This window comes from Capra hircus, chromosome 6, assembly GCF_001704415.2.
Source record: "Capra hircus breed San Clemente chromosome 6, ASM170441v1, whole genome shotgun sequence".
NCBI classification, from domain to species: domain Eukaryota; kingdom Metazoa; phylum Chordata; class Mammalia; order Artiodactyla; family Bovidae; genus Capra; species Capra hircus.
This window is the reverse complement of record NC_030813.1, coordinates 96,614,653-96,626,891: the sequence shown is the minus strand read 5'-3', so window position 1 is coordinate 96,626,891 and position 12,239 is coordinate 96,614,653.

The following is a 12,239-nucleotide window of genomic DNA, read 5'->3' as shown; positions in this document are numbered from 1 at the left end:
GGTGGATTCTTTACCATCTGAGCCACCAAAGAAACCAAATCAAGCATATCTGACTCTAAATCTGTTCTCATTTATTTCCTCTCGGCTCTATAACATAGACTAAATAGACCAAAGTAGACTAAATACTTGTCGTAGGACATGGGTTGTGATGGTGGGCAAGCCATTTCTACATTTACTCTTTTTCTCAACCAAGAGCAGAAGCAGAGGAAAACCAAGAGCATTTTCCTGTGGGACTCGTGTTAAAGGGAGATGGCAGATCCCTTGGTCCAGAGTGGCATGGACTTGAGTGACACTTGAGGCATCCGTGACACATTCTGATTTCAGAAGCAACTGTACTCTTTGAGACTGGCTGAATCATGAGTGTCTTCAGAGCACGTGAGAAATACACAGAAATTTTATAAGATATTATTCAGAAACCAAGATTCAGAAATCATCCCGATATTTTTCATGTCCCACAAAATATATCTTCATTCATAGAAAAAGTAGAACTGCTTTGTATTATTTAGCAATGTGAATGGGCTCTTAATATTGTCTTAATGTTCTTTACTCTTCAGGTCCTAAAAAGCCTGAAAAGAGGGTTACATATGGTCTCAATTATGGGCCTCACTTCCTCGAAGATTTTGCTCCTCTTCACATAAGCAGGATTTTTCAGCAGGTTTGTGACACTCAATTAGACAAAGTGAAATGGAACAAGACACAGTGGTTCTTGCCCTCCATGTCCTGTGCCTGCCTCTTGTCAGTGGAAAAACTTTAGCCAAAGATAAAGTTTAACCAGAGGAATGAGAACATGCACAAACAAAGGAAAGCAGTCAAAGGAGAGTGAATAAAGTAGTCACTGAGCAAAGCCAAGGACCATTAGTTCCTTCTCAAGGGCTATAGATAATATTCTGAGCCATATCCTGTGATCTGTCTCTTAGATACTGACAACCCCACAAGGTGGAAGAAGCTAACTACACGGTGACCCGACAGTAGCCGTGACATAAGCTGCCACGATTCCAAGAACTGGCCTCAAGGAAATGGGAACAAATCAACCCCGGGACTCAAGATTAACTGTACGTAAAACAACTAAGATGACTCTTGTCAGACTACCAGTGACCAATTTCAAGATGACTGTTAGAGCTGACTGTGCTGTTTCTAATGCTGCCCTCTGTCTTTGTCTGTAAAAGCTCTTGCACCCTGACTGTCAGGGTGGGGGTAGGAATTGACCTTTGGATGGGCATCCCCTCTCCCCACCCCCCTATCCCTAGTTGTCAGCATCAAAATAAAGCAAATTTTTCCTTTCCACCAATGTGGACTCTAATGGCTTTTGAGCAGCAAGCAGTCAGACCCCACTTTCAGTAACAGAAGAAACCTACCTTCCCGCCTGTCCTTCTTTTGCCCCCTCTTTTCCCCAGAGGAACTTCTGCTTATTTTCCCCATCAGTGCACAATTTTCTGTTTATTTCTCACCCTTGGGATTTTTTTCCCCTCATTTTCTTTAAACTCACGGTGTCACAATGTATTAGTTTCTATATAAATGTTATACTTATTTATCCTTATTTAATTAGAGTTTGTATAAAGCGATTCAGGGATATAATTTGGCAGTGCCATTGTTAGGCAGGTTTCTGTCATTCTAACTAAGCTCCCAGCCTCCCTGGTGAGGCATTTCTTAACATCTGTCCCGCGTTTCCATTGGTGGAGCCTCCCGGGACCCCTCACCACTTCTGTGATACCTCCAGACCCTTCATCTGCCTTGCAGAGCCTGTAGGCAGCACATCACAACCACCCAATGACTGCAAAATGCAGACTTCCATCTGCCTGGTCTGGGAATGATCAGTCAACGACTATTGATTAAGCACCTGCCTATATGGCCCTCTGAGCTTTGTGGAAAGCCCAGGTGACTGGGGAAAAATATAAAGAAGGGGGAAAAAATAAGCACACAGGTCTTGTTCTGAGGAAGATTACAGTTTAATAGGGACAGGGGATCTTCCCCACCCAAGGATCAAACCCATGTCTCTTACGTCGCCTGCATTAGCAGGCAGGTTCTTCCTGCTAGCGCCACCTGGGAAGCCCTGAATAAAGTTGTACATGTATTTTTCACTGCATTGCAGGCAGATTCTTTACCTGCTGAACCATCAGAGAAGTTGGATATATATACACATAGCTGATTCACGCTGTTGTACAACAGAAGCTAACAGAACATTGTGAAGCAATTATCCTCCAGAAAAATATAAGAAAACAATAGGGTTAGTACCCCTAACCCCAACCCCACCCCCTGCATTTGAGGATCAGCTGCATATGTATAGAGATCTGGAATAATATTCATCAAATACTAAAAAATGTTTATTATCAGGTGGTAAGATTTGGGATCATCTGTGCTTTTCTTTTTTTTTGTACTTTATTGTTTAAAATTTTTATCATGACCATGTATCGTTTTCACAAAAACAAAGTCATCATTCTAAAAAAATTATTGATGTAAGGTCACTTGCAAAATTACATCTGAAATCCTAAGAGCCACATAGAACTCAGGCCATACACTCTAATTACACATGATGACTTCAGGTGACAGTGGGAAAGTCCAGGTGAATTCTTTGTGAGAGTTTTTAAACACTTTCATCTTGGTGGCCAAGTTAAATGACTGAACTAGCTGGAAAGTGAAAACTGAAGTCTAATTATTTCTCTAACATCAGAAAGTCAAATGGTGTCCACCACTCGATAATTTTCTAAGCTTTTTCAGACAAGTTTGATATTCACACATCCAACAACTTTCCACTTGCCTGTTTCTATCCAAGGGAGAAATGAAAACAATTAATAGGCAAACATGAAACAACATACGCATTTAAAACATTTTTTTTTTCAAAACACAAATGGCTGTACTAATGGAAAACACATTCATTACACATATATATATATATATAACTTGGTCTTATTAATCCATTTACAAAATGTTAAGCTTTTTCTTTTTTTTAAACCGAGGACCGAATAAAGACTTAACTGGGGTATCACTCAAATTTACTAGGAAGATAAGAGAAAACAAGCTTATCTTCACTCATTTGAACCAAATATTAAATATGACTTTGATACTAATTCAAAATGAAATCTTGATGGCCCCATATTCTAGGAAGTGGTATAAGAGGTTTTTAGTGAGTTTTATGAAGGAAATCATTTTTTCCACATATTAGTATCAAAATAACAGGTTCACTGCTTCAATAGTAATCATGTCAATTATATGCACTGAAAATAATGCATCACACTCAGACATTAAACATTATCATTGATCTTTTTATTCAGAAAACTCTAGTTAAATTTGCATTTTATTAATTTTGGACTTGACATTTAAAACGTGTATTTGGGATTTATCTGGGGTTTGGCCACTTATTTTCCCACACTATCGTACAGATGTGTGAAGAGGCCCTGGGAACCCAGATAGTGTGGGGAAGGTAGATTTTGTTTACCTAACTTCAGGAGAATGAATAAGCACTGGGTCATTCAGCCCCAAACTAAGATTAGCTGCAGACACCGCCCTGTTCACTGACTGTTTTAGGGCAAAGGAAGAAAGAGATTAACATAGATTCACATATATTTTAAGTCAGAAGGCATCTTAGATTTTGTTCTAATTTAAGGCATTTACAGTTCAATTGTGTTTCTTTTTTTTTTTTTTTTTGAGAAGATATACATTTGTTTATTATGTGTGTGTGTGCATGCTCAGTTGCTTTAGTCGTGTCTGACTCTGTTCAACCCTGTGAACTGTATCCTGCCAGGCTCCTCTGTCCATGGGATTCTCTAGGCAAGAATAATGGAGTGGGTTGCCACGCCCTCCTCCAGGGGATCTTCCCAGCCCAAGGATCGAACTCGTGCCTCCTATGTGTCCTCCACTGGCAAGTGGGAAGCCCACATTTATGTATAACAAAGTCTATTTATGCAGTTTCAAATACATTGTTAGACAAACATTTCACCAAAACACATCTTCATAGATTACTACCTCAGTAACAGCCTGATATATGTACCACTCTTGACCTACAAAGTTAATTCACCCTATACCCCAGTGCTAGCAATTTGTGGCACTCTGTAGATTTTTAACACTTGATGTTCTGCTTTTTGATCAACATTTAAATTTCCATTAGGCAAACAACATTTAGGTGATTTCAAAATTGAGAAAGAAAGAAAAAAAGGAACCCTAGACACTTGTGGAGATCACTCGATATTATAAAATTTAATTCCCAAAGGATCAATACAGAGAAGGCTGAGTGACTGAAAACCATGGGGATCACATATGCTTCGTAAGGAGATGTTTTTATTCACTGAAAACTTAATGCTAAGAGAAACTCTGGGGCTTCCCTGATGGCTCAGTGGTAAAGAATTCACCTGCAAATACAGGAGACATGGATTTAATCCCTGATCCAGGAAGATCCCACATGCCTTGGAACAACCAAGTCCATGCACCACAACTATTGAGCCCGTGCCCTAGAGCCCGGGAGCTACAGCTAGTCTGTGCTCTGCAACAGAGAAGCCACCGCAGAGAGAAGCCTGAGCACCACCGCTACAGAGTCGCTCCCACTGGCCGCAACCCAGGAAAAGCCCAGGCAGCAGCGAGGACCCAGCACAGCCACAAAGAAACACAAAGTAAAGTTCTACTTAGAAAACTGAGAAACCGACTTTGAAATGGCTATCTGAATTGTTGTTCCAATTTTTCAGTGTGCTTTGTTAGAAAAAGAAGCTCCTTTATAGAATAACTGCATCTTAGAACTGAAAAGGACCTAAGAAATTATCACACTCAACTTTTTGAGAGTGAGTGAGAGTGAGACATTATCTAGAACACTTTCCCAATTCTCTAGTGAGAATTAATCTTAAAAATATCCCTTATTTATGATTATCAAACTATTAGCCATGCCCTAAAGAGATCAAATTGCCAACATCCACTGGATCATGGAAAAAGCAAGAGAGTTCCAGAAAAACATCTATTTCTGCTTTATTGACTATGCCAAAGCCTTTGACTGTGTGGATCACAATAAACTGTGGAAAATTCTGAAAGAGATGGGAATACCAGACCACTTGACCTTCTTGAGAAACCTATATGCAGGTCAGGAAGCACCAGTTAGAACTGGACGTGGAACAACAGACTGGTTCCAAATAGGAAAAGGAGTACGTCAAGGCTGTACATTGTCACCCTGCTTATTTAACTTATATGCAGAGTACATCATGAGAAATGCTTGGCTGGAGGAAGCACAAGCTGGAATCAAGATTGCCGGGAGAAATATGAATAACCTCAGATATGCAGATGACACCACCCTTATGGCAGAAAGTGAAGAGGAACTAAAAAGCCTCTTGATGAAAGTGAAAGAGGAGAGTGAAAAAGTTGCTTAAAGCTCAACATTCAGAAAACGAAGATCATGGCATCTGGTCCCATCACTTCATGGGAAATAGATGGGGAAAGAGTGGAAACAGTGTCAGACTTTATTTTGGGAGACTCCCAAATCACGGCAGATGGTGACTGAAGCCATGAAATTAAAAAGACGCTTACTCCTTGGAAGGACAGTAATGACCAACCTAGATAGTATATTCAAAAGCAGAGACATTACTTTGCCAACAAAGGTCCGTCTAGTCAAAGCTATGGTTTTTCCAGTAGTCATGTATGGATGTGAGTGTTGGACTGTGAAGAAAGCTGAGCACCAAAGAATGGATGCTTTTGAACTGTGGTGTTGGAGAAGATTCTTGAGAGTCCCTTGGACTGCAAGGAGATCCAACCAGTCCATTCTAAAGGAGATGAGTCCTGGGTGTTCTTTGTAAGGACTGATGCTAAAGGTGAAACTCCAATACTTTGGCCATCTGATGTGAAGAGTTGACTCATTGGAGAAGACTCTGATGCTGGGAGGGATTGGGGGCAGGAGGAGAAGGGGATGACAGAGGATGAGATGGCTGGATGGCATCACCGACTCGATGGACATGAGTTTGAGTGAACTCCGGGAGTTGGTGATGGACAGGGAGGCCTGGCATGCTGCAGTTCATGGGGTCACAAAGAGTTGGACACAACTGAGCGACTGAACTGAACTGAAAGAAAACCTGATGAATATAAAGTCTTATTTAAATCTAGTCCATTTCCTTCCAGAATCTTTTCAATTTCTATTATACAATGTCTTGTCACAATATCCCTTAAAATATTTTTAAAATTGTTGGGTGACATGCCATCGTGTCGATTGCACTCATCTCACAGGCTAGCAAAGTAATGCTCAAAATTCTCCAAGTCAGGCTTCAACAGTACATGAACCATGAACTTCCAGATGTTCAAACTGGATTTAGAAAAGGCAGAGGAAGCTGAGATCAAATTTCCAACAAACATTGGATCATCAAAAAAGCAAGAGAGTTCCAGAAAAACATCTACTTCTGCTTTGTTGACTACATCAAAGCCTTTGGCTGTGTGGATAACAACAAACTGTGGAAAATTCTCAAAGAGATGGGAATACAAGACCACCTGACCTGCCTTCTGAGAAATCTGTATATAGGTCAAGCAACAGTTTAGAACTGGATATGGAACAACAGACTGGTTCCAAATTGGGAAAGGAGTATGTCAAGGCTGTACATTGTCACCCTGCTTATTTAACTTATATGCAGATTACATCATGAGAAATGCTAGGCTGGATGAATTGCAAGCCTGAATCAAGATTGCTGGGACAAATATCAATAACCTCAGATATGCAGATGACAACACCCTTATGGCAGAAAGTGAAGAGGAACTAAAGAGCCTCTTGATGAAAGTGACAGAGGAGAGTGAAAAAGTTGCCTTAAAACTTAACATTCAGAAAACGAAGATCATGGCATCTGGTCCCATCATTTCATGGCAAATAGATGGGGAAACAATGGAAACAGTGAGAGACTTTAGTATTTTGGCCCCAAAATCACTGCAGATGGTGACCACAGCCATGAAATTAAAAGACACTTGCTCCTTGGAAGAAAAGCTATGACCAACCTAGACAGTGTACTAAAAAGCAGAGACATTACCTTGCCAGCAAAGTTCTGTCTAGTTAAAGCTATGATTTTTCCAGTAGTTGTGTATGGACATGAGAGTTGGACTATAAAGAAAGCTGAGTGTCAAAGAATTGATGCTTTTGAACTGTGGTGTTGGAAGACTCTTGAGAGTTCCTTGGACTCCAAGGAGATCCAACCAGTCCATCCTAGAGGAAATCAGTTCTGAATAATCATTGGAAGGACTGATGCTGAAGGTGAAACTCAAATACTTTGTCCACCTGATGCAAAGAACTGACTCATTGGAAAAGACCATGATTTTGGGAAAGACTGAAGGCAGGAGGAGAAGGGGATGACCAAGGGTGAGATGGTTGGATAGCTTCACTGACTCAATGGACATGAGTTTAAGTAAGCTCTGGGAGTTGGTGATGGACAGGGAAGCCTGGAGTGCTGCAGCCCATGGGGTTGCAAAGAGTCAGACACAAGTGAGTGACTGAACTGAACTGATGATTATATTTTAGGACTAATTTCTAGAGGTGGAGTTCTTATTTAAAAATAGGGATTGTTAATCTGCTTTTCAGAAAATAAACACAATAGCAGCATAGGAAGATACCTATTTATCTTTCTTAAGTGCAGCACTTCATACTTACATAAATGCACAAATCATGTTATCTCTGGTGGTAAAACTAGTTGAGGACATGCCTGCATCATTATAGAGATAAGAAAACCAAAATCCAGATTGTGTGGTTGAATTGCCCAAATTCTCATAATTAGTGGCAGAGCTAAAGGTAGAATGAGGCTTTTCTGCTATAATTCTTTATACAGGTCTTACCCAAATATGTGTATGATAATTATGTGTGTTATATGTGTTAGCTGCTCAGTCGTGTCCGGCTCTTTGCAGCCCTACGACTGTAGCCCGCCAGACTTCTCTGTCCATGGAATTCTCCAAGCAAGAATACTGGAGTGGATTGCCATTCCCTTCTCCAGGGGAACTTCCCAACCCAGAGATTGAACCCTCGTCTCCTGCATTGGAGGCAGATTCTTTACCATTTGAGCTACAGGGAAGTCCTATTATCATGGCTCTAATTGTTTATTTTTCAAGATATTTATAGATGGACACTAAGATGTCAAGGTGGTCAGTGTTTTATGCTATGCCTTTTCCTTTATTTAGGAACTTTCCTGTTCTCCTCCTCGCCCATGTACCAAAGATTCTTAACTTGCAGTATTAGTATCATCTTGTCAGCTTGTTAGAAACAGAATCTCAGGCTCTATCCAGGTCAATGATTCAGAATCTGCATTTTAATAAGATCCCTGGGTAGTTTAGAGGCACATTAAAATTTGAGAAGTATTGGGCTAAAACATGTGGGCCATCTTTCCTGCAACCCAAGTAGCCAGTTTCTGTTTTTTTTTTTTTTAATTGTCATAATAGAAGAGAACAAAAACATGTATTAACACTTTGACTTGAATTGATGGATTTTATCTTTCCCCAAAATATGACTAAATAGTTCCTGGACAGTCATAAAGTGGACCATAATAAAGAAAACCTAAATAAAGGTTAGAAAAATAAAGCATAGAAATTAATCTATGCTCTTGTTGTTTAGTCACTAAACTGTGTCTGACTTTTTGTGACCCACTGGACTGTAGCCCACCAGACTCCACTGTCCATGGGATCTCCCAGGCAAGAATACTGGGCGGGGTTGCCATTCCCTTCTCCAGGGGATCTTCCTGACCCAGGGACCGAACTTGCATCTCTTGCATTGGCAGGTGGATTCTTAACCACTGAGCCAGCAGGGAAGCCCTAGTGCAATAATATATTTAAGGATTTTGTCTCTGGAAGTCAATTTTGACCATAAAAGCAGAAAACCTGATCACAAATTAAAAAAAAAATTATAAAACAGAAATTAAGAAGTTCAGACTATTAAAAAATATTTATTTGGTAAAACCAAGTATCTTTTTCTTTCTTTTGAGGATGTTTCTAGAGGCTAGATTGATGATATATCTTAAAGTCACATCTAGTGCAGTTAGAAATATAATATAGATTCTTTTCCTCGGCAAGCTTTAGTATTGCAAATAGAAGTATTCTTCATTACTCAGCCTGCTAAATTGTATTCAGTTTATGGCAATCACCCTTAAAACAGTTCTTGCTAATTTGATGCATATGAAAGGTGGAGAAAATCTTTGAATGAGAACAGTCAGGGAAAAGCCGGATCCTTTGTTACCTTGTGGTGGCCTTCTATGTTCTACCTTGGTTGCTCATTAAGATGAGTTTCATTTTTCCCTTAGATGGCTTGTGCGTGATAGGAAAACTTAAGTGGTTCATAGAGTTCTTTTTTTGTTTGTTTGTTTAAGATTGAGATCTTTGTTTTGATGCATCTCTAGGAAGAGTCCATTGTTTTCTGGGAAGATTGATATGCTGGCTATAATGGAGGTAAAGGAGGCCACTGTAGAGGGTATACACCCATTAACTAAAGTCTTCTCAAAACTTAAGGAGTCAGAAGAAAATGCAAAATTCAAAGCTTCTGACTTCCAAAGAGTTAGTGTGAAAGGAGCCTTGAAATTTCAATAATTAAAAATAAACCCTTGTAAAACAGAAATTATAGGAACTCCCAGTATTTAAGACACTTTTTAAAAGTCGCTTTGTAGAATTTAGTGCCGATTTGCTGTAGGATACAGAAACATGAGAATAGTTTTGCTTTCCAAATATGAGATCTGTTAATTTGAACTTTATGAAACCAAATAACTCTTTTTGATTATCATCCACTTATCTCCCTTCCATCCCCTGACCCTGACCCCATAAAAAATGTACCACTGGATATTGATTCAATATTCCTTGCCCTTGTGGAGAAAAACCAGTTAAACTGCTTACCCACAAAACCTGTGTCTTTTCCTTTTCACTCCAAACTTCTTTAACTTGTGGAATAACAGTTCCACTTCCAAAATGCTCTCAGAGAAAAAAGACTAATTCTGGCTTAACTTCTTTTTAAAAAAAAAAAAAAATTATAGCCAAAGGGGATTTTCTCCCTGAATTCTACTCTTGGTAAAAATTGATTTCTTCTTTACAATGTTGATAATCAATAAAAGTCTTTACTCAAACTCCCCAAAGCACCCGTGGTAACCCAGTCCTTCGATAAATCTAGGGCCTCTCCCACGGGGTTTCCAGGCCAAGCCACCCCACAACTTTTATGGTGATATATGAGCATCAGATCCAGGGACTTACCCAACATCCTCTAAATTAAAAGTCACTGGAGCAGGTAGTTTAAGGAACAGATTTATAACAACTTTCAAATGAAACAAAGGTATTCCTCACAGCTGTGAGCCATCTGCAACCAATTTTCTCATACTCGGGGTATATTGAAGATAAATATTTTCCCCATACCCACCCCACCCCCTCAGCAAACACAGAGACTCGTATAACATGCCACCCAGAGGAACCTTAACATTTCCGAAGCAAACAGCTGCTCAGCCTCCCTTTGGCCTTTCTCTTGTAGTTCATATAAATTTCAAATCATTGCTACACTTATTATGCAGACCCTTACCTTATTGTTGAGCCTGAACATGCTGGTTGGAAAAGTAAGGATCATTTAATTGCCACGAGGTTCAGAGCTATGACTGATTATTCGATGTGGTGGTGAGTAATACTAGAATCACAGTCTGGAGAATGTCCCAAAAGAGTGCAGAGATAGATAGGGATACAGAGCAATATATCCCAGTGGTCCAGAGCAGGGCTGGGCTCTGACAGACCTGGGTTAAGGCTTTTTCCTCGCTGTGTAAACTTGGCCTCCACTTCTCTCAATTATAACTTGTGGTGGTAGTTTAGTCGCTAAATTGTGTCCAACTCTTTCAACCCCATGGACTGTAGCCCGCCAGGCTTCTCTGTCCATGGGATTCTCCAGGCAAGCATACTGGAGTGGGTTGCCCTTTCCTAAACCAGGGAATCTTCCAGACCCAGAGATCAAACCCAGGTCTCCTGCATTGCGGGCAGATTCTTTACCAACTGAGCTATAAGGAAGCTTTTAAACTATAACCTGAGGATATAAATAGTACTTGCCTCAGGGTTCTTGGGAAAATTAGATATGATAATGTACAGAAAACCTCCAGAAGATATTTCACCTTCAATAAAGATTAGTTATTATTATTATCTTCATGAATGACAGTATGTTCAATGTTACTTTTAATAGCCATGATGTCATATAATAATCTCTTTGATCTATCATCTCATAGCACTACATCCTACACTACGCAACACAAACTTTGTTTATCCAAGTATTTACTTCTCCAGGTGTCCTTCATAGCACATCAGCATCCCATAAGATGTAACATCTCCTTCTTTCTCTTTCTATTGAGAACAAGTGAAATACTGGGTTGAAAACAATCTAATAGTCTTTTCTGCAGAACTTCACAGAGCCTTTAATATACTGATTGTCACTGTCAATTTCAGCGTGGTGGTGGCAGCTGTGGCTAATTTTATGGTAGGGATTATAGTTTACATTGCTTCACAGTCTTATTTTACCAAAGAACATGTTTTCATTTGTTCATTTTTCACATAATATCCATTCAGATGGTTTACTAAATGGTTTGAAGTTGTTGTGTGTCTTAGTCCACTTGGGATGCGATACCAAAAATATGGTGAACTGAAAAGCTTAAACACAGAAATCTATTTCCCACAGTCTGGAGACGGGGGCTGGGGGCGGTCCAAGACCTAGGTGCCTGCAGACTAGGTGAGATGAGAGCCTATTTCATGTGTCGTAATCTGTTGTCTTCTTGCTGGCCCTTACCTAGAAGAAGGGGCAAGGGAGCTCTCTATGGTGTCTTTTATAAGGGCACTAATCCCATTCATGAGGGATCCGCCCTCAAGAACTAATTACCTCCTCACCTCCACATGTCATTGCACTGGGGATTAGGTTTCACCACATGAATTTGGCAGGAGGTGCACAAAAATTCAGTCTACAACAGTGTGGAGGTGTGTGTGTGCTTGTGGGCGCTGTCGCTAAGTCGTGTCTGACTCTTCGCAACCCCATGGGCTATAACCCTCCAGATTCCTCTGTCCAAGGGCTTTTCTAAGCAAGGATACTGGAGTGGGTTGCCGTTTCCTTCTCCAGGGGATCTCCCCAATGCTGGGACTGAACCCACGTTTCCCGGGTTTCCTGCATCAGCAGACGGGTTCTTTACCACTGAGCCATGTGGAAAGCACATAACATTGTGATACAAATGTGAAATACTTAATTTTTTTCAGTTACCTCCTTCAGTTACACACCTTATGCCATAATAATATGGCCAGATCCCATAGCTTTCTAATCATTC